This window comes from Symsagittifera roscoffensis, chromosome 6 (assembly GCF_963678635.1).
Source record: "Symsagittifera roscoffensis chromosome 6, txSymRosc1.1, whole genome shotgun sequence".
Classification (NCBI taxonomy): Eukaryota; Metazoa; Xenacoelomorpha; order Acoela; family Convolutidae; genus Symsagittifera; species Symsagittifera roscoffensis.
This window is the reverse complement of record NC_087067.1, coordinates 13067970-13095755: the sequence shown is the minus strand read 5'-3', so window position 1 is coordinate 13095755 and position 27786 is coordinate 13067970. Positions and strand designations below refer to the sequence as shown.

Here is a 27786-nt window from a genome sequence, read left to right as displayed (position 1 = left end):
AGTTCATCATTTTTTAAAAACTTACCGACAGAGAGGGGATTCGAACCCACGCACGGAGACCGTATTGGATTAACAGTCCAACGCCTTAACCACTCGGCCACCCTGCCATTGTTGTTTAAACGAATCGAACCAATGGCGATCATTGTTTAAACGAATTGAACCAATAAAATTGTGAAGCAAATAGAAGAGTTTTTTTTGCTCAAAGCATTGAAACTTTTTAAATCAGGCCATTGTTCGATCAAAAAAAGACCTGATTTCTATATTTAAAAATTTTAATGAATAAGTCAGCACTCTAGTCATAGAACTGGGTTAGTTCAATTCGTTTTATAGACCAAATCAGTTCGCTAAATTTTCAATTTTTTCTAAGCAACCTGTTAAAGCTTTCAAACTAGGAAACAAAGCGGAATAAAAACTTAAGGAAAAATGAAATGCTTCCCTTGACAAACGATTGTTTTTTGTGGAGAAACTTGGCCAACAAAGTAATCTGAAGTTTTTCAAAATTCCATTGCTTGAATGGTTTCAATAGAAAAACGTATAACATTGTCCATCCGATTTTCTTCATGAAATAACTTGAAATTTTTCAAAATTTGCCTGCTTGACTAGTCTGTTTAGAAAAATTTAAAATAGGTGCATGTCATGTCATTCACTGAATATTTGTGATCTGTAAATTTTTTTGGTTAGTTGTTTACTAACTTGGGTAAACATCAGTTTTGTGCTAACAGATTTCAGTTCATGTGTTTTCAAAAACTAATCGACAGAGATGGGATTCAAACCCACGCATGGCGACAATGTTACGTTACCAGTCCAACGCCTTAACCACTCGGTCACCCTGTCTGAGCACAATTAAATAATTGCTAAGACGAATCGAACCAATAAAATTTTGAAGCAAAGTTGCTTTGCTTCAAATAGAAGAGTTTTTTTGCTCAAAACATTGAAAAGTTTTAAACCAAGCAATTGTGTAACATTCGCCCAAATATCACACAGCGACGGAGCGTAGAAAAAGTACCTATCAACGACTGGCAGGCGTCAGTTACCTTAATTCTACTCGTTTTTCACCGTCTCGACCTTGCCAGTTGATTTTCTGGTCTGTTTAGGGCAAAGTAAAAAGTTACCATTTTTAGGCCATCAGTCAAACGACTTTTGATCAGCTTTCGTTTGCATGCGAACACAACCACATAGCTGAGTCTCGGATCCTCAGACTACGTGATTGTCATTAAAAACACGGCTCGAACAACCTATTTTTATATGTTTTTGTGTGACAGTTTTATATTAAATCCATTGGAGATGGATTGACCCTTTCCTTTTTCTATCTACTCATGCTCTGAAATATTAAATAATAACGGTGTTAATTACGACCTAGGACATTACAGCAGCTGTTATAGTCAGTTTTCACAGTCCCTTCACATATAACAGTCTCTGGGGGACCAAGCCTCCGCTCCCGTGATTTTCTTGAGATAACACTCTTATCTCCTATATTTCGTGTCCCGGGAGGGTTCCGTGGTATTTCTCTTCCCCCCACTGAAGCCTCCGTCTCCACAAATATCTGTCGCCAAGGTCCTTATCGTGTGTTCTTGCCACGATAAGAGGCTCCGTGTTTTTCCGTCTCTGATACAACTGTTCTTCACACTCTATATCGTGGTTCTGATTTTCGTCTTTTTTATTCAAAATGGCCGTCTTTTTTCTATTTCTCAGAAATGTTCTTCTTCCGATCGAAATTTCAAAAATAAAAATTCTAGAACATTCTGACCCTCCGTCGCAACACTTTTCTGTTCATAAGGCCTTTAGTCACTTTTATTTCTGTCGCGGGAAGGTTATGCTGTGTCATCTGGCAGAATGGCACATACTCCCCGGACAAGTCTCCATCAATGTCCCTTTTGATCGCACAACACCGGGTTATCGTCAAGTAGGTATCCAGTTTTCTGTAACCAATCTTACAAATCGCATAAGAAAATGAAATTTATCTACTCCACTTCAACTCACTACGTGTTCACAAATGGCATCGTACTACATCTCACTGCCTTTCAACATTTTCACAAAATTTGCACCATGAGGAGTGTCCTAGATAAAATTTCTTTTCTGACTACTTACGTCGTCTTGTTATACAACTTCTTTTCGCTCTTTGTGATTAAAAAGTGGGACGTGGCACGGCCACGCACCCGTTAAAATTAACTTTACTTCACTCACCAAGTATAATCAGTCATTTATGCGGTCCTTTCAATATTAAAACTAAGAAACTCTGTGGCTAGGAAAGTTATTGAGTTACCCACCCTTCTCGAGCGAATTTACTCAAACTTACCATGTCGCCACACAGTGAATTTGTGTCTTACACAGGTTAAAAACTTCAGTCGTGAATAAATAGGTAAATATACTCACCTATGTTCCTTATATACATACATAGATAGTAGTAACTAAAATCAACAATTTCAACAATTTTAACAATTGCAACAATTTTCAAAGTTTGGTCTGACCAAACTAAATCAAAACAAAAAGTTTCACAAGTTCAATAATCAAAACTTGGTTGATTTGTTCAAGTTTTTACACACAAAGACAATCAAGTTTTTTCTCCTTCTCTTCTCTCCTTCGGTCATCTTCATTCCATCATTTCTCCATCCTGATGTTCAGCGTCACTGTCTTCCAGAACTTTCTCTAACATGTCCAGATAGTTGCGGGCCTTGCCCCAACCCTCCTGTTCCAACAGCCTCGGTTTGCAACAAGGTAGCAAGTCCACATTCACCTTCTGCTCCCGGTTCCTGCAAAAGCTGTTGTGAAGACACAGGCTCACGTTTCGTTCTAGGTCAGCTCTTAAGACCTCTTTCTTCTCATCTTCAGTAACACAAGGCGTTCCAGCTACCCGCTTCACCGCTGTGGTGACCGCGTTTCTGTGCGTCAAGAATGCTCGTTTATAGGCTCCTGGTCCTATATCTAGCTGGAAAGATTGATAGGCTTCCGTATTCCTTGACATGTGACGCTTCGCGCGTTCATACATCCAAGATGTCATCACTGCACGGAACCAAGGCATCAATCTTTGCCTTGACCATATTCTTTCAATGGCTTTAGGTATTCTCAGAACCTTGCAGGTGGTTCTGAAAAGATCCAACTCACGACTCATTTTAACGTTGCTCAACTGTTCAGGAGTCGGCCCGGCCGTCTCCTGCTCACTTGTGTCCGCGTTAGCCTCCAACCATCTCACTGCTAGCATGGCGCTAACCACCACGATTGACACTTGTTGATTCTGATCGGGCAACCCCGTGGAGTACAACTCCTCCACGTCCCAGACTAGGATCAGATTCCCGCGTTTAGGGTACCACAACGTCTGCGCCAAGCAGTGGCAAGGATACTCCCCATGGGTTCTCACTATGTTCCTTCGGGTCCGATACCCTGAGGCTCCCAGCAACGGTTCCACTTCCATCAGAATTCAATGTAGGTAGTCTTTCTCTTCTATGGTGGGGAATTCAGTAGGTAACGCTCCACTCGCTTTCTGTTTCTCGAACTCACTCACATTTCCTTCGTTCAGTCTCATGAACTCTTCACCCACAACGTCTTGCAACTCGCCTTCGGATCTCTTCGGGACTGCCCGAAAGATCTTTGCCAACAAGTCATATGACCTCTCTGACATTCTGGCCAACCTCACGCACTTTGGCACAGAGAAAAGTTGGCCAACCAACACTTGTTGCGTCCTCGCATCCATCACCACCATGTGCGTAGGATACTTGCTATTACAATACGGCGCTGAGCTTGAACCCACCATATATTTTGAACCAGTAGGTCTGTGATAGGCTTCACTATCCTTCAGATTCATTTCATTCTCTAGGGCTTCTCGCCAGCCTCCAATCTTTTGTTCTGTCTGTAATGCTCCAGGGAATATTTCCACGCTGAGGGACGTCACTAGCTCATGGGCACGCTCCAAGCGCTCGAGCGATTCTATCGAACTCGTCATGCTGCAAAATCCCAAGGCTGTGATCAGGTTTACGTCCGTCACCCCATGGCAGTCTGCGACCAACTCCATGGCACTCTTATCTGACATGCTCAATCTTCCGTACAATCGTGCCAGTTGTCGATGCTGCTCGCTTAGCGTAATCAGGCAGTGTCCCAGGTTACAAACATGTCCTTCCATCCCACTGTGTTGAGCCAAGCATGTGCCTTGCTTCAACCAATTACTCGATGTACCTTCCTCGGACAGCTCCGTGGACGGGTTGCTCTTCTTCTTCGTCAATCTCATGGCCAGCAGGTGTTGTATCATGGCCAGATCATGTAGACTCGCATCATCATCCCGGTCTAACATGATATCCGCGGTCATGTCCCAGATTAAGCCTGCGTTAGGATGGGGACACCAGGAAGGTTTCATGAGTTCCCACATCACTACTAGACTGGTTTTCAAGGGACCGTCCCAAGAACCACAATCAAAACTCACTTGCCCTTTTAGCTCGGGAATCGAGGGCTCGACTACTCGTTCTTCCAAAATAATTCCAAGCTTGGGTTGTTCCACCATCAACATTCCAATTTCCTTAATCCGTTCAACCCAGAAGTTGAGCACTGTCACTTGCTCGTAGTCGAAGTATGCTTCCCTGGCTTCTTCGTTCACGAAGGGATTATACGCCATCCCCGGTATGCCAGACACGTATTGGAACGACTTCAGTTTCCCTAGTGTTGCAAACTCCTTTTGTCCTCTGGCCGCTTCAATCAAGTCTCTGCTCACTCTCAATTCTTTGTTGGAGTATCTTCTCACCTCTTCCAACTTGCGATAGCTTTCCATATCATTCGACTCCTTGCTTGGCACGGTCAATGGCATGTCCTGATTTAGCTCTAGGAGTGCCCTAAGGAAGTTCCTTTCGCAATCAACTCCCTTTTGCCGAATGATCTTTATACATTCTCCCAACACAGGAGTGGGGATGCGATCCACCACGAACCTGACAAAGCAAAGGGCATCCTTACGCTTAGCCCATGCTATCGCTGAATCGTCTTTCGAAATCAATGCTCGTAGAGCTTCCATTAACTCTAGTTCCTGTTCTCGTGATTTCGAGTCATTACTTGCCTCATACTCCGCCTTTTTGATGCCCATCAAGCACCAAGCCAGTCGTATTTGCAGATCAGTTCTCACGCAAGGATGAGCCAGGTATGCTGCCACAGTAGCAGGTGCATTCATCGTCTCATCGAAGTATTTCTGGAGGGCCACCCTCCAAGAAATTTCTAGCAGTTTTTCCAATCCGATTTCGTTCGCTTCTGATGACATCACTGTGCCATACTCTCTTCGATTGAAGTTAGAGTTCTCCGTAAGCCCTTTCAGATATTCTTGCATGGCCCGCTTTTCACTCCAAGCCATCAGGTGCCCTCTCGCGGAGTTCCTCGCTTTCAACATCTCCACATAACCCCCTGCCGGATCTCCCATGTGGACCGATTCCGGCACAGTTATTCGACTGTACTCGACCACGTCGAGTTGTCCTTCCAGTTTCAACTTGGCCATGTTGATTCGCGAGGGCCTATAATCTTCAAGTCCTCCAGATCCACATTGACTGATGACTTCCATTTCTAACTTAGTGTCTGCCAGGGTTCGCGCCGTCTTCTTCGATCTAGTGGCGGTTACGGTCAGACCTGCCAAGAGCATAGGGGGTATCAGATTCTCTTTTTCTCCCCCTGTCAGCGTTGTACTATCTCCCTGCCCGCTCTCGCCTGAACGAACTGCGCTCGTTAAAGAGGTCACCACTGCGTTGGCTCTTGACTTCACCACTCTCGGGTTCATGGCTCGACTTCCTGTCTTCCCTTTTAGTCGCTTCAGCCCTTTCCTGGCTCGTCTGACAGGTAATTTCTTTGCAACATGCTGATCATCGGCACTGTCTTCTGTTACTGACTCGGTCAGAACATCCGACTCCATGGAGCTCACTATTTTTTCCAGGACCTCACGCATGATGGGTTGGTTCAATCCCACCTTCATTATGGATTGTGTCCCATATCGTCGTATCACGTCCCACGATTTTTCCATGAAGTTCGTTCGTGTCACCCATTTCTTATCGTGTGGATTCTTGCTGTCGTGTAGTGTCTTCTTGTGTCGTTTCGATTCAATGGATTCAATAAACAATTTCTGATCAATCAAGATCTAAAAAACAAGTCGCGACTTAGAACCATCATTTTTGGATGTAACATCAATCAATTCTTTAAAACTCTTCATTGAAATTCTTTTCACAATTCTGATTTGAAATTTAGCACCAAGGTGGATCGTCCACCTTTATCTTTGTCAGAGTAGCACGAATAAGCGCTGTCACCTTGATGACACAAACATAAAACATATCATAACAATAACATAACATAAACACATAAACATCACACACCTATACTATCATATAAAAACCTGATCCCTAATACTGTACCTAAAACCTAACCTAAAACTTGACTCTAATTCTTATCGAGCAACTTAATAAAAACCACTTATCGCCGAGCGCAATTCTTAGCATATGCTCAGATAGTATTTTTTATGTAAGTAAACCTCTATGTCAGTCTCTGAAAATATCACATGCACAAGAGCATACAACTCTCTCGGATGTAGCTTTCCCCTATTGGGATCATAAACTGGCAACGAGAGAGAGGTCACACCTCTCTCAACCAGGAAATCCCTAAGTCGAGTCAAGGCCAATACCAAGCTCTCCGGATTCACGTGTTGCCTATCAGTAGCTTTCGTAACCAAAAAACACAAATATTTCCCTGGTATCTGTGATGCAACAGGGGGCAACGCTATCATTCCTCCTACACCCGGCCTCTGTTTCCACAAAAACTCGATATTCTTGTACTCTCTTTTAAAGTCGGCCGCTAGTGCTGTTTTGAAGCTTACGTCCGCAGTTATCGCTATGGCGCACGTGCGTTCCGTGAGTATGAAATCGCTGTCCGTTATAACGATATTGTTCGAATAGTGGTTCGGGAGATCAAAATACGATTCAAAGATTCGTCCAAAAGGTGGTTTCTTAGCATTCTCGCCCTCTGTCTCTAGTTCTCCGGTTTCCCTTGCCGATTTCAATTTTTTTATTATGAGATTTTCGGTGTGGGTGAGTCCTACCCCCACTCCCCGGACAAAAATATCCATCGACGTCCCCGTCGATCGCCCAAAGTCTAGGAGACCGAGGTTGGCTTGTGGAACACGTAAAGGACCATCTGGGGCGACCCAGTTGGACTCGGTATTGTCATGACTGATGTATTTGACGCCGTCTCTGTCGACGTCCTGAATCGTCAGGATCGTCTCTTTTGGATCTGTCGGCAGATCGTGGAGCCATTCGAGCACGCGCAAGTTTGTTAGTTCTTGCTCATGTGTCTGTTCCGCTTCTGGTTCGAACTCCACTTCCGGTTCTGATTGATCGTCGATCCAATCTTGATCCATATCGTTCACAAGGTCGATTTCTTCTAGCATCGCTACTTCGTCCAGCCCCACCAGCGAGTCTATGACATCACTCACTACTATCCGGTCTACAACGAAGTCCTCGCCATACGGATTGTATTTCTTCTGGTTTTTCCCCCTCTTACTTTGGCGTGTCTCCATAGTGAGCGGAAAGTCAGGCTGTATTCCTTTGTCAATTTCGGTTTGTTCCGGGCAATCCCAGTCTTCTTCGGCATAGGGTAGAGTTTCATCGTCCACCTCTACTCGCTCAGTCAACTCGAGATCCAGTGGTAGATCACAATTGTCCACCATCTCATTCCCGTCGTTCTTGTCGCGAGTACCCCTTTCATTCACTTCACAAGCAGGATCCACTATTAAATAGTCTCCCTCTTGCATGTCCGCTGGGATGCACCAATCCTCGGACGAGGCGTTGTGTGGTTTGATGTTCTCGTAATGAGCCGCTCTTCCGGTGCTCAGCCGATAAAAACGACCTCCTTGATGCACCTCTGTTATCTGAAATGGACCACGCCATTTCTTTAATAGTTTCTTGGTTCCTTTTGGTGGAACCACTTCCTGGAACACCCAGACGTGGTCGCCAACTGAGTAGGCTTTTGCATCGGCCGTCCTTTTATCAAACCTCCTTTTTTGTCTAATCTGCGCCTGTTGCGTATTCCTCCTGCATAAGTCATTGAGGTCCTGTTGTCTTCTATTAACGTCCCGCACGTACGTTTGCGGTGCTGTCCTCTTCCCTTCATATTCAGGGTAGAAGAACGTTAACGGGAGTGCTTTTTCATGACCCGTCAGCATCATATGCGGACTTATTCCCGTGGTGGAATGCTCCGTGCTGTTGTAAGCACCCATCACTTGCGGCAAGTGCTTGTCCCAGTCATCCATATAGCGTGAGCAGTAGACTCTCAACATGGATACCAGTGTGCGATTCTGCCTCTCGACTAGGCCATTCGTTTGCGGGTGATAAGTGGTCGAGTGGGCCTGCGCTACCTGCGACCTTTTCATTAACTCTTTCGTGAGATCACCTACGAATGCTTTGCCATTGTCCGATTGGAACGTGATGGGGCAGCCATGCCTTGCTATCCACACGTTTATCAAATGATCGCATGTTTCTTCTGCCGACGCTGTCATGCAGGGTGCTGCCTCCGCGTACTTCGTAAAATGGTCGATCATTACCAGCACCTGATTATAGCCCGTTGCTGTCATGCAGATTTTCTGATGATCAATTTGCACCACTTCGTTGAAACCTGACGATTCTATTGACTGTAGGGGGAACCTTAGTTTCCTGGGATCCTTTGCCTGTTGACAAGACAGGCATGCGGCTATCCATTTCTCACAAGCCTTCTTCAACCCCGGCCATTCGAATCGTTTTTGTATCCTGTTATACACTTTGTCCACGCCTTGATGTCCCATCTGATCATGTGAGCGAAAGAGCAATTCAGTCTGGTACAACTGTGGTAACACTATTGAGTTGTATTTATAAAGGACCTTGTCCTCCTCCTTGCGCTTACAGGCTACGATTCCGTCCTTATTCAGGTACAACAAGTCTTTTCTCTTCAGGTAAAACTGCTTCAGGATTTTGTAGCTGTCTTCTTCCAAGTCTCCCTTGTCAGGTGCTCCATTCTCGATCCATCTTTTCAGACTGCTCGTCATTCTATCATTTCGTTGAGCCCTCAGGAGATCCGACAGCCTGTACCTGGCTTTCAAATACGTCTTCACCACGTCCATTTGCCCACTCATTATCTCCGGAGCATGAGCATCGTCCATCAACTTGACACACCATATCTTTTTCAAAGGCGTCGCTTCTTGCACAGATGGTTCCAGATTGGTACGGACGACCGTACCATGTGGCAGCAATCTGGTTGGGCGTTTTGAAACTGCTATCAGCTCGAGCTCGTCTGCGGCATTATCTACCACAGTGCCCTCTTCATCTGAGGTGTATCTGTCCCTGTCTGGATCCTGATGTGTTTCTCGGTCCAGCCCACGCTGCTTCCAGTCTACCAACAAGGAGTGGATTGCGATCTCTGACACATCGGAATTGGAAGTTGTTTCAGACGTGTTGTCCCAGGACTGGGGTCTCGAGTCACCACTTGAGTCGACTGATTCCTCAACATCATATTCCAAGTTGTCTGAGATGTTTCTCGACTCCCCGGACAAAACTCTGTCCATCGGTCGCTTTGAACCCGACTCCCCGGACAAAATTCTGCCCCTAGGTGGTCAAGTCAACCTCTCCCCGGACAAGTCGTCCTGCACGGGTTCAAAGGTGTCTGACTCATCAGAGGAGACGTCCTTGACTGGCTCGAAGGTGTCAGACTCCCCGGACATTGTCTCGTCCACGGACGAACAATCTGGGCTTGGCTCGTATTCCTCTTTTGCATCCGTGAAGTGCACTCTCCTCGTGAAGCTAGATTTCGACCTGATCCTGACTTCCTCAGTAGCTTGGTTTTGATTCGATGTTCCATATTCAGTGAACGAAGTTCTCAACAATACTTCTTTCGGCATCGAGGTCACCAGCTGGTTGACGATCGACCTGCAATCCCGTTCAACGCCTCGGCTGCGAATGGACACTGGCCTCTTCTCCGTTCTCTCGGTGACAGTCAACCTCTGCATGGTCTCTATCCATTCACGATCATGCCTATTCACTTCCCTATCCAACAAGTCACGGAGTTTTCCCATGACGTCCGGCGCCACGTTCACGGTCTTATTCAATAAAGCGATGCTGTTTATACCCAGCCTGGTCAGTTCTTGCTGTACCAAGTTGGATCGGACTAGCAGGTCCAACGGAACGGGTTCGCCTCTGGCTAAAAGCTTTATCTCCGCGGCCGTCTCCACTGGAAGGTCAGGGTGTCCAGGTATAGGATGTCCTGATTTGTCTAACCACCTAGTAAGTGGCAGCTTATCGTAGGTTTCTTTGTCCAGAAAGGAAAACCCGTCTTTGATCTCTGATTGGTTAGCCTGCTTCTCCTCGAGGCGCTCATAAAATTCTGTCTTTTTACTGAGGCTATCTGCGTTCTGGTGCTTGTCACGGGTACGGTGCTCTATGATCATGTGGTATCCATCCAAGCGCACGATCCAACGACCAATGTAGCTTTGATCCATCGAATAGGTTTTCAGCCAGGCAAGGGCACGATTGTCCACACGTAACTTGAATGGAGCACTCCCCAGGTAGGCCCTGTATTTTTCCACGAACGTGATCACAGCAAACATCTCCGCTTTTGGTGCGCCGTACTTCATCTCAGTGTCACTCAGGACTTTACTTCCATAAGCTATCGGACGAAGAACCGTTCTCCCGTTCCACTCCTGCTCTTGGTGAAGTATGCCTGATATCGCAACCACTGATGCATCCGTGTCCAGCACGAACATTCCCTTCTCCGTTGGCATGCCGAGGACCGGTGCCTCGCAAAGTTCACGTTTGATGTTTTCAAATGAGACTTGTGCCTCATCAGTCCAGGTGAAATTTTTGCCCTTGTTTCTCATCAATCTCTGCATGGGGTATATTTTGTCAGCATACCCCTTGATGAACTCACGATAATAATTGGCGAATCCCAGAAAACTCATCAACTGTGTATCTGTTTTAGGTGCCTTCCAGGTCAACACCGCTTCAACCGCTTCAGGATCTGGTCTCACTCCATGTTTGTCAACCAGGCGGCCCAAATACTTTATGGAATCCCTGAGGATTTCACACTTAGAGGGTTTGCATTTCAGACCCGCCTGCTTCATGCAAGAAAACACCTCCTCCAACCTCTCTATGTGGTCTTCTAGGGTTGGTGTTGCAATCACAACATCATCGACATAACACATGATGAGATTCCCGTATTTCTTAGTGACGCTCGTGAGTGCCTGAGCCATCAGTCGCTGGAATGTGGCCGTCGCGTTGCACAATCCGAATGGCATCCTCTTCCACTGGAATAGTCCCAGCTCACACGCGAAACCTGTTTTCTCTCGATCTTGCTTTCTGAGTGGCACTTGCCAGAATGCTGAGCCCAAATCCAACGTCGTGAAGAACTTAGCGTCTCCCAGCTTGGATAGGCTCTCATCGATGCGGGGAATGGGGTATGCGTCTTTTATAGTCACTGCGTTCAGATAACGGAAATCACAACAAAACCTGAGTTGCCCCCCTTTCTTTTTCGCCATGACCACGCCACAGGCCCATGGGGACTTCGACGGCTCAATCATGTCGTACTCCATTAACATTTCAATTTCTTTCCTACACGCTTCTGACTTGTTTGGGGTCATTCTTCTCGCCCCTTCCCTATGAGGTACCGAGCCCTCTTCTATCTCAATCTCGTGCTCTACAAAATTGCAACAACCTATATCGGCCTTATGCTTTGAAAAAACGTCTGCGTTCCGATCTAGCACCGCCCTGAGCGAATCTAGTTCCTTGTCAGATATTTTACCCTTCAGATGTTCTATCTCAGGTAGGACAGGCCTATTCGCTGCTAACTCTGCTTCCGTCGGCCTCTCAGGAAAGTTGGAACAACTAGACAGCCCATCATCTGTTTCCGACTTCATTGAAAACAATTTCCTAGAAGATTTCAATTCAATTACTCTTTTCATTATACATTCTTGGTTCGCATGTAATGGACATTTAGTTACGTCAAACTTCTTCAAGTTCTCCACACTCAGAAAGTCTGTGTTCAGAGGCAAAGCGTAGCCAAGTTTCTTTCCCCTCTGTATTGTCACTGTTGTTGCTTCTGTGTTCAATAACACACTCACACACAGTCCGCTCTGAGTGAGTGAGAAGCTTCTTCCTAAAATAGCCGAGCTTTTACTGTTTGGATTTGGTACCAGACACACCTGTCTGTCATTGCTGAGTTCATTCAAGTTCCTCATCCTAAACGTCGCTACTACGGCTTGGTTCGGTTTTAATCTAACTTTTCGATCCAGAAAAATCGGCACCTTGGCCTGATTAATTAAGATCTTATTAAGGGGTCTTTTCTCATACTTTCTTTCAGGATCCTTGATCCTAATCAATCCGTCATTGAGATCAATCGTGACGTCAAAGTTGCGAACGAAATCCCTTCCTAGGATGAACTGGTCGGATTCATCCAAATTCTCTACTACTAGGAAGCTCATCCAAAGATGTCTTCCTCCAAGCTGCAGTGAGATGATCGGGGTTCGTCCGGCGACATAGATCGCTCCCTGATTGGCAGCTGCCAACCTGATGTTTGTCGGTATGAGATCCGATCTTTCGAAACCCATGTCGGTCCAAGTTTTGACTGGCATGACACTAACCACTGCTCCCGTGTCTAGCAGCCCCTTTACTGAAAGTTGTCTGCCTTGCACGTCCAGAACGTGTGCGGCCAGATCGGCCTCGCAACCAATATGCACCGCATCTTGTTCGAGCATCGCGTTGTGTCCGATTCGTCTGACCTTCAGCTCCTCTTGACCAATGTATATCCGGCCAATCTGATCGTTCGCATCAGTTATGTGAGCTTTCGTGTAGATATTGATGCCATCCACGTTCATCAGAATCGGGTAAGGGCCATGGACATCGATATAATGTCCGTCCACTTTCATCAGCCTCGGACCTCCCGTTGTGAGCAGCGCTCGCACTGCCCTGGAGTCCAGTTTGGGATCCTTCTCCTTCAGGTAGTCGGCATAGATGTCCAGGTGGACCAGTGTAATCTCGGATGGCTCGCTCAGGTTCTTGACCACCTGGTGCCCTGCGACTGAGATGATAGACATTATTTTGGTCCCTGCCTTCGTCATGCCGAAAGTCTTGCCAGATATAACGTTCAGTTTTAGTCCCTGTTTCTTGGGCTCTTTTTCATCTTCTGCTCTTGTCGTCTTACTCAGGACATTAAGACTTTCCCGAAGATCTGTGCTCTCCAGCTCCGACCTTACCCATTGCTCCACTTCTTTCGTGGCAAGGTCCTGTTTGACATTCTGCAGCGCTGTCCTTGCCGCCAGGCCGTAATCCACCTTGAGTGGACTAGACGACTCTGCTTCGAGGTTCGAGGCTACCACCTCGTCAGGCCATGTCTTAACCTTTTTGGTCGCAAAGGTGCTCGGTGTCGTTTCCTTTCTCCGAGATTCAGCCTCGTTCATCAGACGTGCTCGACTGGCCTTGACACCCGAAAGCGCCTCTTCGTGGCGGGGATGTTTCGCGTCCGCTACTGCGTCCCAAAATTGAGTACAATCCGACTTGAAGTGTCCCTCCAAATTACAGAAGAAACACCTCGGACCATATTTCATGATGAGCCCTCTCACGTACTCTTCATGATCCTCGTCGGTCGCGTCAGCGTCCTCGAGAAAGTAGCCTATGGCCTTCATGTTCTGTTTGTATGCAGAACACGCAGAAACGTGATGTTCCATCGAACCACAATTCGCACACGACCTCCTCTTGTCCATGTCATCGCGAGGTTTGTACCAACTGGAATTCGCACCAGTGTTTGTCCCGCTATAGTTACCATAATTGCTGTAACGGTTTTGCGCCCTCGGTTTTATCAGTAAATACTCGCGTGACTTCATACGCAAGTCGTCGGGCGTGGGTACCTGGTCAAGCGACAGGGTGAAGTGAGTGGCCAACATCGTCTTCAACTCCTCACTCCTTACACCATCCATGAACTTCGAAGCGATTGCCAAGTTTCGTTCGGATATTCTCTCATCCGGGTTGCTCCTCCTCCTGAGCAATTCAAGGTCGTCCAAGAATTTATCTATTGATTCTTCATCTCTCTGACGCCTCTTCTCGAACTTCACCATGGCCTGGTGCCCTTGTACTCCAGAGCCGAAACGATTCAGCAGGATGTCGAATATCTTGCGAGCGCTGTCTCTCTCATTGGCTCTTTTCGCCATTACACAATTTAATGCAGTACCCTCCAGGTTGCTCGTCAGCGCGCTGCACTCTTGTTTCTTGGAGAGATTCTCTTCCTCAAAGTGTAACTTCATCACCTCTATCCAAGTATCAATGCAGCCGTCTGACTCGTCTTTATATGACTTCGGCTTTTTCAGTGTTCTTCTTGACCTCTCTCCTCTCTCGGTTGACTTCGAGAGCTTGGTGATGAATGTTTCAAGAGATCTGTTCAGAGGCTCAAACATCGAGGCATACATCGTTGTGTCTTGTGAGACTGTAGTCAGATCTGGTACTGAACTGACTTGTGGCACGGTTGGCAATCTTGTCTCCAAGGTGGCATCTGCCTCCGGCGGTACTGGATTCGTCCAGCCAGGCCTCTGCGGGGCTGCCCTTGGCCGCTCCTTGTTTCTATGTTCGTAGTTCGTTCTCGAGCCTTGCTGGGCTCTGGCACTGTTGCCCGTACCATCTCCAACCTTCGCATGGCGTGAGCGCTCCCTTGAGTTGGAATGCTCCTGCCAACTATTCCCATTCAGGATCGCGTCAAGCTTCCGCATCATCAAGTCAGATTTGGCGTCCAACCTCCTTTCCAGGCCAGTCATCGTTTGGGCGTAGGTATTATCATGATCATTCAACAATCGCTCGATCTCTCTTGTCATCCTAGCCTCTCTTTCCTCTGACTCTTTGTTTGCCTGTGCCAGGCTCTCGGCCAGGCATTGATCGGTGTCACGAATCAATTGAGCCTGATCAAACCTCGCCTGCGACTTCACGTGCGTTAGCTCATCTTTCAAATTCTCTCGACCATGGTGAGCTCTCTCGTCAACTTGATCTATCCTCTTAGTCATGTCTCGCCTCAATTCATCCAGGCCATTCATCACACCAGCGAACATATCACTTATGTCACCAGCTGCCCCCAATGGCGGGGTTAGCCCCAGAGAAGACGAGGTCAACTGTGGCTGTAGCCTAGTACTTGATGACGCACCGCCCTTTTGCTTGTGCATTGACGTCATCAGTCTGTCAAACGTTGATGATGCTCCCATCGTTATCCCATCTGACATAGGCCTGGTCGGCGAGGCAGAAGACGCCTCCCTGCTCATGTCGTTCCTTGGGCACGGTGTGAAGTTCACATCCGGATGGGTTATCTCCGGGTAGTCATCACTGGAAGTCAAACCTACAGTTGGTAGTGACGCCATGCGTTCGTCGTACAAGGACTTCCAACTCTTCTTGGCCTTCGAGAACGTCTGCTCTTCACCCGGACTCATACTCGACATCATCGCGTTGTTACTCTGTTTGGCCAAGGATGAGTGTGCACTTGTCAGATGTGAAGGTTCCTTTCTCCATTTATAGCTCTTAGTCTCTGATTTGGACATTCCCCTGTACAACACTTCCTCCCGAGGTTCGACCTCGGGACGCTCCGAGGTCTCTTCTGTCCTCTCGGCTTCCTCCCGTTCGAGGACCTCGTCTGGCTCAAAGTCGGGTCGAATGAGCGTTCGCTCCCCTTCGTCAAAGGGATCCACCGGCGTTTCGCTCGCAGGCTCGGCCTCGGCGCTCCGCCCTCGATTGCCATCAAGGTTTTTCTCGCTCCTTAGTCTCATTTCGATCACTGAAAGATCAGGTTGACCTTTAGTCGATTCGTCTTCAGCAAACGCGTCGGAAGCGCTGCTAAACGAGGTTTGGCTACGCCTAGTTCTAAATTTCCGCGTGCTTCCCTTGCTTAGCCTGGGAATTTTAGTAGTCGATCCTAACGAGTCCCTGCGCTGCATAGTTTTGTACAAAATGAAAGTATTCGTAATTTGATGGCAATGCAAACGTACCACAAACAAGATTTAGTTGAATCACTTAACGCTGCCTACTCGATTCCGTCAGTATCAAAATGTCTCTTAGATCTTTCACGACTAAATTAGTGACTCAGCTAAAGTTACACACAGGGTCTACCCAGTATTGATATAATGCTAACTCAACCCGGTTGTATAGTATAACAGTATCACTAAGTTTCCACAAGATATAATCGACACACAAAACACAATCGATAATCAGATAAGAATATCCTACAGGTGACAGCGACCTTTTGTCAGTATCAATTTATCGCCACACAATTTATCAAGTCACTGCTCTGTTAAAATTAAACAATCTTCGATAAAAAGCAGTGATGATTCAGAAATAGATAAATAAAACTTAGTCTTAAAGAAAAAGACTTCCCCCAATCGGAACGATCCGAAAGAACGAAGCCCAGGACACAGTCTTCTCAAGTGGGTGTGTATTTGCCTAATACACCCACCGAGGTCTTCTTTTGGGTGTCCTGCGATTGCCCGAGCTGTCCTAGTAAGTAGCTCAAGGCAACCTCTTGGTCGAAAATTCGTCAAATCTATGAAAAAGCTCTCCCACACTCGGACTGCTCCAAGTGCACGAGAGTAGGGAACAATTCTTCTTCTCAAGTGGGTGTGTATTTGCTTAATACACCCACCGAGGTCTTCCTTTATTTGTTCCCGGATTGCCCGAACTTTCCTATTAAGTAGCTCAAGGCAACCACTCAACCAAAATCACAATCAAAAAAAATCTTGTTCGTGTACTTCTAATACACCCAATATAGAATCCAAAGTTGATCACGAATTTCCGGGTCAGAATGGGTTCTTATGACCCTGATAAGCACGCCTAATATCCTAATATGATCCTAATTAAATGGATATTTTCCGTTTCCCAAATTGCCACAGAAGGTTTACTCAAGTCTCTTACAAGGAGGGTCGCTAGAAGGTTTAAGACACTCCGGAGGGTTACCTCGGAGGGTACCTCAATCACTCAAGTTACTTAGGAGGGTATCTTAATCACCCAAGTTACTTCGGAGGGTCCCCCTAAATTTACTAAGGAGGGTCAATAAGATGCTTAATACGCTCCGGAGGGTCACTTCGGAGGGTACCTCCAAAATTTTCAAATTTTCTGATCTCACTTGGAAGGTTCTCCTACTAGCTTCAAAAAACGTCAAAATAAGCTAAGGGTTCTAGGGGGAGCTGTTTCAACTTCTTAGGGTGATCTCGTGGAAATTTTCCACTAAGGAGGGTTGCTAAAGGGCTTAGCTGACTCCGGAGGGTCACTTCGTAGGGTTCCCCCAAAATCAAGAAAAAGGGTTAAATCACCGCAGTAAAGCCTCTGAAAGCGGTCTACCTGACTTAAAACTAGGTTGGCTGACACGGTCAACCTTCCCAGTTGAATAAAAAGATGTTTTGATAAAATTTTCTGCCGCTCGGAGGGTTGCCCGTTACTTGGACCCTCCGAACCAACAAATTCTAAAAAAATTTTCTTTTCCGAAATAATCAACCCAAAAACGGTTGCGATTCGGAAAAGTGGTCAAAAACGTCGACTTATGGTACCAAAATTATCCCGATCGGATAACTAGTCTTTGAGAAATCGCCAAAAACGCGTTCGTCAGAATGGCCTTTTTCACCACCTGTATAGGATCTGAAAGACTTTTTTCGCAATTCCGGTCGAGAGTGCCTAAAAATACTTGAAATGAGCGTAGCAGCCCTGTACGGCACTGGAATGATGCAAAAAACCGGACCAAAATTGGTTTAGAAACAAAAATTTGGCCAAAAACTATCAAATTTGGACCCTCCGATTCCTTCCTTTTCCAAACCTTAAGTCGTTAGCTCTATCCACGGAGCTACTCGGAGGGTTACCCAAAAATTTCTCTAGTAACCTAGCACGTTATGCTAGCACGCTCCTAACGCAAAAAATTTTATTGCTCTAACTCTAAAAACTCAAAAAATCGATCCCCAAAACAGATTGACAAAATACAGAAAATTATCAAAATTTTGGTCGAAAAATTCTCGTTTTTCTAACTTCCACTGAATCTTTGCTCACGCGGTTTCTTTAATAAAGGGGATCGAACTACGTGGCTACTCTCTATATAAAAGCTTTTTGCCTATCGGAAAAGCTCGGATATCCGAAAATTTGGGGGTCTACAGTTTGGTCGAAAATTGGTAATTTTCGACAAAAAATGGGTGTTTCTTGGGTCTAAATAGGAGATAAGTAATATATAGTAAGGACAATAATCTATAAATAGTCGTTAATAAATAGTACTATACCCTCCTTTGCACCAAAATATCCGAATTAAGACCCTTAACTCGGAAATTTGTAATCGATGGAGGGTACAATCGGACCGCGCCAATCGTGCCCCCCACCACTTAAGTTTTAAGGAAATAGTACCCGAACGATACTAAAATTGCTTCAACGATACCCAACAGTCGTTGCGGATGTTGTCCTTGATGTCCCTGTTGATTGTGGAACACGTTGATCAGCCTGTCACTCTACCCTCCGGTCACCGGCAAAATCACCATTAACGTGCTTAAACACTCAAATTACACTCGAGGGAGGGTACCCAACCCTTCACCAAAACACACAATCTCTCTATCAGAAACGATATAAATCAATCTGAAACAACAACAAATAGGAAGGTCAGATCACATCTCGTCCGGAAATAACATATAAACTGTCACTTTATGTTTTTTACTGTTTTTGGTCTTTTTTGGATTTTTTTTTACTGTTTTTTGTACTTTTTTATTTTTAAATAAATTTATTTTTGGCTTTTTCTTGGTTATACACTATTTTTGTTTGGTTTTACGCTTTCTCTTTAATTGTTTCTGGTCCTGGGACCTCAGGACAAGCGGGCTCTAGATTTCCCACCTAACCCTCCGGCCCCCGGAATTTTCGGTGTTAACTAAGTTAAAAAGCTAAATTGCACTAGACGGAGGGTACGCACCTTCCCCCTAGTACAATAACGGTCATTAAGGCCTCTAACTCGGGCATACGCCCGGAGCGGAGGGTACGTCGCTGAAACGCTTGCTGATCATGATGGTTTCATGCCTTTAACAGGCCCACCCAGGAGCGCCATAAAAACGTCTATGTAACATTCGCCCAAATATCACACAGCGACGGAGCGTAGAAAAAGTACCTATCAACGACTGGCAGGCGTCAGTTACCTTAATTCTACTCGTTTTTCACCGTCTCGACCTTGCCAGTTGATTTTCTGGTCTGTTTAGGGCAAAGTAAAAAGTTACCATTTTTAGGCCATCAGTCAAACGACTTTTGATCAGCTTTCGTTTGCATGCGAACACAACCACATAGCTGAGTCTCGGATCCTCAGACTACGTGATTGTCATTAAAAACACGGCTCGAACAACCTATTTTTATATGTTTTTGTGTGACAGTTTTATATTAAATCCATTGGAGATGGATTGACCCTTTCCTTTTTCTATCTACTCATGCTCTGAAATATTAAATAATAACGGTGTTAATTACGATCTAGGACATTACAGCAGCTGTTATAGTCAGTTTTCACAGTCCCTTCACATATAACAGTCTCTGGGGGACCAAGCCTCCGCTCCCGTGATTTTCTTGAGATAACACTCTTATCTCCTATATTTCGTGTCCCGGGAGGGTTCCGTGGTATTTCTCTTCCCCCCACTGAAGCCTCCGTCTCCACAAATATCTGTCGCCAAGGTCCTTATCGTGTGTTCTTGCCACGATAAGAGGCTCCGTGTTTTTCCGTCTCTGATACAACTGTTCTTCACACTCTATATCGTGGTTCTGATTTTCGTCTTTTTTATTCAAAATGGCCGTCTTTTTTCTATTTCTCAGAAATGTTCTTCTTCCGATCGAAATTTCAAAAATAAAAATTCTAGAACATTCTGACCCTCCGTCGCAACACTTTTCTGTTCATAAGGCCTTTAGTCACTTTTATTTCTGTCGCGGGAAGGTTATGCTGTGTCATCTGGCAGAATGGCACATTGTTTGATCAAAAAGAGGCTTTAAGTCTACATTTAAAAACTTTAATGAATAAGTAAACACTCTAGTCATAAAACTGGACTAGTTCAAACCGTTTTATAGACCAATTCGTTTCGCTGAAATTTCAAGTTTTTCTAAGTTACCTGTTAGAGCTTTCAAACTAGAAAACGAAGCAAAACAAAAATCTAGGGAAAATTTAAACTTGAATTGATTCCACTAAAAAATTATACTTTTTGTGGAAAAGTTGGCTAACAAAAAAAAACTGAAGTTTTTTAAATTTCCATTGCTCGAATGGTTTCAATAGAAAAATGTATACATTGGCCATCCGATTTTCTGCATAAACAAACTTAAATTTTTTCAAGGTTTGATTGCTTGACTAACTGTTCAGACAAATTTCAAAAAATTGTGAGCCGATTGTTTCTCTAAAAATTATTGACCTGACAAATTTTTCTGTGAATTATTAACAAAATAAGGTAAATATCAGTTTTTATGCTTAACGAATTCAGTTCATCATTTTTTAAAAACTAACCGACAGAGAGGGGATTCGAACCCACGCACGGAGACCGTATTGGATTAACAGTCCAACGCCTTAACGACTCGGCCACCCTGTCATTGTTGTTTAAACGAATCAAACCAAGGGCGATCATTGTTTAAGCGAATTGAACCAATAAAATTGTGAAGCAAATAGACGAGTTTTTTTTGCTCAAAGCATTGAAACTTTTTAAATCAGGCCATTGTTCGATCAAAAAAAGACCTGATTTCTATATTTAAAAATTTTATTGAATAAGTCAGCACTCTAGTCATAGAACTGGGTTAGTTCAATTCGTTTTATAGACCAAATCAGTTCGCTAAATTTTCAATTTTTTCTAAGCAACCTGTTAAAGCTTTCAAACTAGGAAACGAAGCGGAATAAAAACCTAAGGAAAAATGAAGTGCTTCCCTTGACAAACGATTGTTTTTTGTGGAGAAACTTGGCCAACAAAGTAATCTGAAGTTTTTCAAAATTCCATTGCTTGAATGGTTTCAATAGAAAAACGTATAACATTGTCCATCCGATTTTCTTCATGAAATAACTTGAAGTTTTTCAAGGTTTGATTGCTTGACTAACTGTTCAGACGAATTTAAAAAAATTGTGAGCCGATTGTTTCTCTAAAAATTTTTGACCTGACAAATTTTTCTGTGAATTATTAACAAAATTAGGTAAATATCAGTTTTTATGCTTAACGAATTCAGTTCATCATTTTTTAAAAACTAACCGACAGAGATGGGATTCAAACCCACGCATGGCGACAATGTTACGTTACCAGTCCAACGCCTTAACTACTCGGTCACCCTGTCTGAGCACAATTAAATAATTGCTAAGACGAATCGAACCAATAAAATTTTGAAGCAATGTTGCTTTGCTTCAAATAGAAGAGTTTTTTTGCTGAAAACATTGAAAAGTTTTAAACCAAGCAATTGTTTGATCAAAAAGAGGCTTGAAGTCTACATTTAAAAACTTTAATGAACAAGTAAACACTCTAGTCATAAAACTGGACTAGTTCAAACCGTTTTATAGACCAATTCGTTTCGCTGAAATTTCAAGTTTTTCTAAGCTACCTGTTAGAGCTTTCAAACTAGAAAACGAAGCAAAAGAAAAATCTAGGGAAAATTTAAACTTGAATTGATTCCACTAAAAAATTATACTTTTTGTGGAAAAGTTGGCTAACAAAAAAAAACTGAAGTTTTTTAAATTTCCATTGCTCGAATGGTTTCAATAGAAAAATGTATACATTGGCCATCCGATTTTCTGCATAAACAAACTTAAATTTTTTCAAGGTTTGATTGCTTGACTAACTGTTCAGACAAATTTCAAAAAATTGTGAGCCGATTGTTTCTCTAAAAATTATTGACCTGACAAATTTTTCTGTGAATTATTAACAAAATAAGGTAAATATCAGTTTTTATGCTTAACGAATTCAGTTCATCATTTTTTAAAAACTAACCGACAGAGAGGGGATTCGAACCCACGCACGGAGACCGTATTGGATTAACAGTCCAACGCCTTAACGACTCGGCCACCCTGTCATTGTTGTTTAAACGAATCAAACCAAGGGCGATCATTGTTTAAGCGAATTGAACCAATAAAATTGTGAAGCAAATAGACGAGTTTTTTTTGCTCAAAGCATTGAAACTTTTTAAATCAGGCCATTGTTCGATCAAAAAAAGACCTGATTTCTATATTTAAAAATTTTATTGAATAAGTCAGCACTCTAGTCATAGAACTGGGTTAGTTCAATTCGTTTTATAGACCAAATCAGTTCGCTAAATTTTCAATTTTTTCTAAGCAACCTGTTAAAGCTTTCAAACTAGGAAACGAAGCGGAATAAAAACCTAAGGAAAAATGAAGTGCTTCCCTTGACAAACGATTGTTTTTTGTGGAGAAACTTGGCCAACAAAGTAATCTGAAGTTTTTCAAAATTCCATTGCTTGAATGGTTTCAATAGAAAAACGTATAACATTGTCCATCCGATTTTCTTCATGAAATAACTTGAAGTTTTTCAAGGTTTGATTGCTTGACTAACTGTTCAGACGAATTTAAAAAAATTGTGAGCCGATTGTTTCTCTAAAAATTTTTGACCTGACAAATTTTTCTGTGAATTATTAACAAAATTAGGTAAATATCAGTTTTTATGCTTAACGAATTCAGTTCATCATTTTTTAAAAACTAACCGACAGAGATGGGATTCAAACCCACGCATGGCGACAATGTTACGTTACCAGTCCAACGCCTTAACTACTCGGTCACCCTGTCTGAGCACAATTAAATAATTGCTAAGACGAATCGAACCAATAAAATTTTGAAGCAATGTTGCTTTGCTTCAAATAGAAGAGTTTTTTTGCTGAAAACATTGAAAAGTTTTAAACCAAGCAATTGTTTGATCAAAAAGAGGCTTGAAGTCTACATTTAAAAACTTTAATGAACAAGTAAACACTCTAGTCATAAAACTGGACTAGTTCAAACCGTTTTATAGACCAATTCGTTTCGCTGAAATTTCAAGTTTTTCTAAGCTACCTGTTAGAGCTTTCAAACTAGAAAACGAAGCAAAAGAAAAATCTAGGGAAAATTTAAACTTGAATTGATTCCACTGAAAAACTATAGTTTTTTGTAGGAAAACTTGGCCAACAAGAAACCTGAAGTTTTTGAAATTTCCAATTCTGGAATGGTTTCAATAGAAAAATGTATACATTGGCCATCCGATTTTCTGCATGAATAAACTTAAAATTTTTCAAGGTTTGATTGCTTGACTAACTGTTCAGACGAATTTCAAAAGTTTGTGAGCCGATTGTTTCTCTAAAAATTTTTGACCTGACAAATTTTTCTGTGAATTATTAACAAAATTAGGTAAATATCAGTTTTTATGCTTAACGAATTCAGTTCATCATTTTTTAAAAACTAACCGACAGAGAGGGGTTTCAAACCCACGCATGGCGACAATGTTACGTTACCAGTCCAACGCCTTAACCACTCGGTCACCTTGTCTGAGCACAATTAAATAATTGCTAAGACGAATCGAACCAATAAAATTTTGAAGCAATGTTGCTTTGCTTCAAATAGAAGAGTTTTTTTTTGCTCAAAACATTGAAAAGTTTTAAACCAAGCAATTGTTTGATCAAAAAGAGGCTTGAAGTCTATTTTTAAAAACTTTAATGAATAAGTAAACACTCTAGTCATAAAACTGGACTAGTTCAAACCGTTTTATAGACCAATTCGTTTCGCTGAAATTTCAAGTTTTTCTAAGCTACCTGTTAGAGCTTTCAAACTAGGAAACGAAGCGGAATAAAAACCTAAGGAAAAATGAAATGCTTCCCTTGACAAACGATTGTTTTTTGTGGAGAAACTTGGCCAATAAAGTAATCTGAAGTTTTTCAAAATTCCATTGCTTGAATGGTTTCAATAGAAAAACGTATAACATTGTCCATCCGATTTTCTTCATGAAATAACTTGAAATTTTTCAAGGTTTGATTGCTTGACTAACTGTTCAGACGAATTTCAAAAAATTGTGAGCCGATTGTTTCTCAAAAAATTTTTGACCTGACAAATTTTTCTGTGAATTATTAACAAAATTAGGTAAATATCAGTTTTTATGCTTAACGAATTCAGTTCATCATTTTAAAAAACTAACCGACAGAGATGGGATTCAAACCCATGCATGGCGACAATGTTACGTTACCAGTCCAACGCCTTAACCACTCGGTCACCCTGTCTGAGCACAATTAAATAATTGCTAAGACGAATCGAACCAATAAAATTTTGAAGCAATGTTGCTTTGCTTCAAATAGAAGAGTTTTTTTGCTCAAAACATTGAAAAGTTTTAAACCAAGCAATTGTTTGATCAAAAAGAGGCTTGAAGTCTACATTTAAAAACTTTAATGAACAAGTAAACACTCTAGTCATAAAACTGGACTAGTTCAAACCGTTTTATAGACCAAATCGTTTCGCTGAAATTTCAAGTTTTTCTAAGCTACCTGTTAGAGCTTTCAAACTAGAAAACGAAGCAAAAGAAAAATCTAGGGAAAATTTAAACTTGAATTGATTCCACTGAAAAACTATAGTTTTTTGTAGGAAAACTTGGCCAACAAGAAACCTGAAGTTTTTGAAATTTCCAATTCTGGAATGGTTTCAATAGAAAAATGTATACATTGGCCATCCGATTTTCTGCATGAATAAACTTAAAATTTTTCAAGGTTTGATTGCTTGACTAACTGTTCAGACGAATTTCAAAAGTTTGTGAGCCGATTGTTTCTCTAAAAATTTTTGACCTGACAAATTTTTCTGTGAATTATTAACAAAATTAGGTAAATATCAGTTTTTATGCTTAACGAATTCAGTTCATCATTTTTTAAAAACTAACCGACAGAGAGGGGTTTCGAACCCACGCACGGAGACCGTATTGGATTAACAGTCCAACTCCTTAACCACTCGGCCACCCTGTCATTGTTGTTTAAACGAATCGAACCAATGGCCATCATTGTTTAAACGAATTGAACCAATAAAATTGTGAAGCAATGTTGCTTTGCTTCAAATAAAGCATTGAAACGTATTAAATCAGGCCATTGTTCGATCAAAAAGAGACTTGATTTCTATATTTAAAAAATTTAATGAATAAATCAGCACTCTAGTCATAGAACTGGGCTAGCTCAAATCAGTTCGCTAATTTTTCAATTTTTTCTAAGCAACCTGTTAAAGCTTTCAAACTAGGAAACGAAGCGGAATGAAAAACTAAGGAACATTTAAAAATGAAGTGCTTCCGTTGAAAAACGATTGTTTTTTGTGGAGAAACTTGGCCAACAAAGTAATCTGAAGTTTTTCAAAATTCCATTGCTTGAATGGTTTCAATAGAAAAACGTAAAACATTGGCCATCCGATTTTCTTCATGAAATAACAACAAATTTTTCGATGTTTGCCTGCTTGACTAGTCTGTTAAGAAAAATTTCAAATGTTTGCATGTCATGTCGTTCACTAAAATTTTGTGTAAATTTTTTTGGTTAGTTGTTTACTAACTTGGGTAAACATCAGTTTTTGCCTACCGATTTAATTTCATGTGTTTTCAAAAACTAATCGACAGAGATGGGATTCAAACCCACGCATGGAGACCATATTACATTACCAGTCCAACGCCTTAACCACTCGGTCACCCTGTTTGAGCACAATTAATTAGTTGGTAACACGAATCGAACCAATAAAATTTTGAAGCAAGGTAGCTTTGCTTCTTATAGAAGAGTTTTTTTGCTCAGAACATTGAAACGTATTAAATCAAGCCATTGTTCGATCAAAAAGAGTCTTGAAGTCTATTTTTAAAAAATTTAATGAATAAGTAAACACTCTAGTCATAAAACTGGACTAGTTCAAACCGTTTTATAGACCAAATAGTTTCGTTAAATTTTCAATTTTTTCTAAGCAACCTGTTAAAGCTTTCAAACTAGGAAACGAAGCGGATTAAAAATCTAAGGAAAACTTAAAAATGAAGTGCTTCCATTGAAAAACGATTGTTTTTTGTGGAGGAACTTGGTCAACAAAGTAATATGAAAATTTTCAAATTTCCATCGCTTGTATGGTTTCATTAGAAAAACGTATAACATTGGCCATCCGATTTTCTTCATGAAATATCTTGAAGTTTTTCAAAGTTTGTCTGCTTGACTAGTCTGTTTAGAAACGTTTCAAATGTTTGCATGTCATGTCGTTCACTGAAATTTTGAGTAAATTTTTTCGGTTAGTTGTTAACAAACTTGGGTAAACATCAATTTTTTGCTTACCGATTTCAGTTCATGTGTTTTCAAAAACTAATCGACAGAGATGGGATTCAAACCCACGCATGGAGACCATATTACATTACCAGTCCAATGCCTTAACCACTCGGTCACACTGTCTGAGCACAATTAATTAGTTGGTAACACGAATCGAACCAATAAAATTTTGAAGCAATGTAGCTTTGCTTCTAATAGAAGAGTTTTTTTGCTCAAAGCGTTGAAACTTATTAAAGCAGGCCATTGTTCGATCAAAAAGAGACTTGATTTCTATATTTAAAAATTTTAATGAATAAGTAAGCACTCTAGTCATAAAACTGGACTAGTTCAATCCGTTTTATAGACCAAATCGTTTCGTTAAATTTTCATTTTTTTCTAAGCAACCTTTTGAAGCTTTCAAATTAGGAAACGAAGCGGAATAAAAATCTAAGGAAAATTTAAAAATGAAGTGCTTCCATTGAAAAACGACTGTTTTTTTGTGGAGAAACTTGGCCAACAAAGTAATATGAAGTTTTTCAAATTTCCATCGCTTGTATGGTTTCATTAGAAAAACGTATAACATTGGCCATCCGATTTTCTTCATGAAATATCTTGAATCTTTTCAAAGTTTGTCTGCTTGACTAGTCTGTTTAGAAACGTTTCAAATGTTTGCATGTCATGTCTTTCACTGAAATTTTGAGTAAATTTTTTTGGTTAGTTGTTAACAAACTTGGGTAAACATCAATTTTTTGCTTACCGATTTCAGTTCATGTGTTTTCAAAAACTAATCGACAGAGATGGGATTCAAACCCACGCATGGAGACCATATTACATTACCAGTCCAATGCCTTAACCACTCGGTCACACTGTCTGAGCACAATTAATTACTTGGTAACACGAATCGAACCAATAAAATTTTGAAGCAATGTAGCTTTGCTTCTAATAGAAGAGTTTTTTTGCTCAAAACATTGAAACGTATTAAATCAAGCCATTGTTCGATCAAAAAGAGGCTTGAAGTCTATATTTAAAAAATTTAATGAATAAATAAGCACTCTAGTCATAAAACTGGACTAGTTCAATCCGTTTTATAGACCAAATCGTTTCGTTAAATTCTCAATTTTTTCTAAGCAACCTTTTGAAGCTTTCAAACTAGGAAACGAAGCGGAATAAAAATCTAAGGAAAATTTAAAAATGAAGTGCTTCCATTGAAAAACGACTGTTTTTTTGTGGAGAAACTTGGCCAACAAAGTAATATGAAGTTTTTCTAAATTCCATTGCTTGATTGGTTTCAATAGAAAAACTTATAACATTGGCCATCCGATTTTCTCCATGAAATAACTTGAAATTTTTCAAAGTTTGTCGGCTTGACTAGTCTGTTTAGAAAAATTTCAAATGTTTGCATGTCATGTCCTTCACTAAAATTTTGTGTAAATTTTTTTGGTTAATTGTTAACTAACTTGGGTAAACATCAGTTTTGTGCTTACCGATTTCAGTTCATGTATTTTAGAAAAACTAATCGACATAGATGGGATTCAAACCCACGCATGGAGACCATATTACATTACCAGTCCAACGCCTTAAC

At 42.0% G+C, this 27786-nt stretch overlaps 4 non-coding genes across 4 annotated transcripts; all 4 read right to left on the bottom strand.

The window, feature by feature from the left end:
• Positions 1 to 25: 25 nt before the first annotated feature.
• Positions 26 to 107, bottom strand: Trnan-guu (transfer RNA asparagine (anticodon GUU)). Its single transcript has one exon. It is a non-coding gene; the product is annotated as a tRNA-Asn (tRNA).
• A 20359-nt stretch (positions 108 to 20466) lies between these two features.
• Trnan-guu (transfer RNA asparagine (anticodon GUU)) lies at positions 20467 to 20548 on the bottom strand. Its single transcript has one exon. It is a non-coding gene; the product is annotated as a tRNA-Asn (tRNA).
• Positions 20549 to 21922: 1374 nt separating this feature from the next.
• Trnan-guu (transfer RNA asparagine (anticodon GUU)) lies at positions 21923 to 22004 on the bottom strand. The gene has a single exon. It is a non-coding gene; the product is annotated as a tRNA-Asn (tRNA).
• A 2828-nt stretch (positions 22005 to 24832) lies between these two features.
• Positions 24833 to 24914, bottom strand: Trnan-guu (transfer RNA asparagine (anticodon GUU)). Its single transcript has one exon. It is a non-coding gene; the product is annotated as a tRNA-Asn (tRNA).
• Positions 24915 to 27786: the final 2872 nt, after the last annotated feature.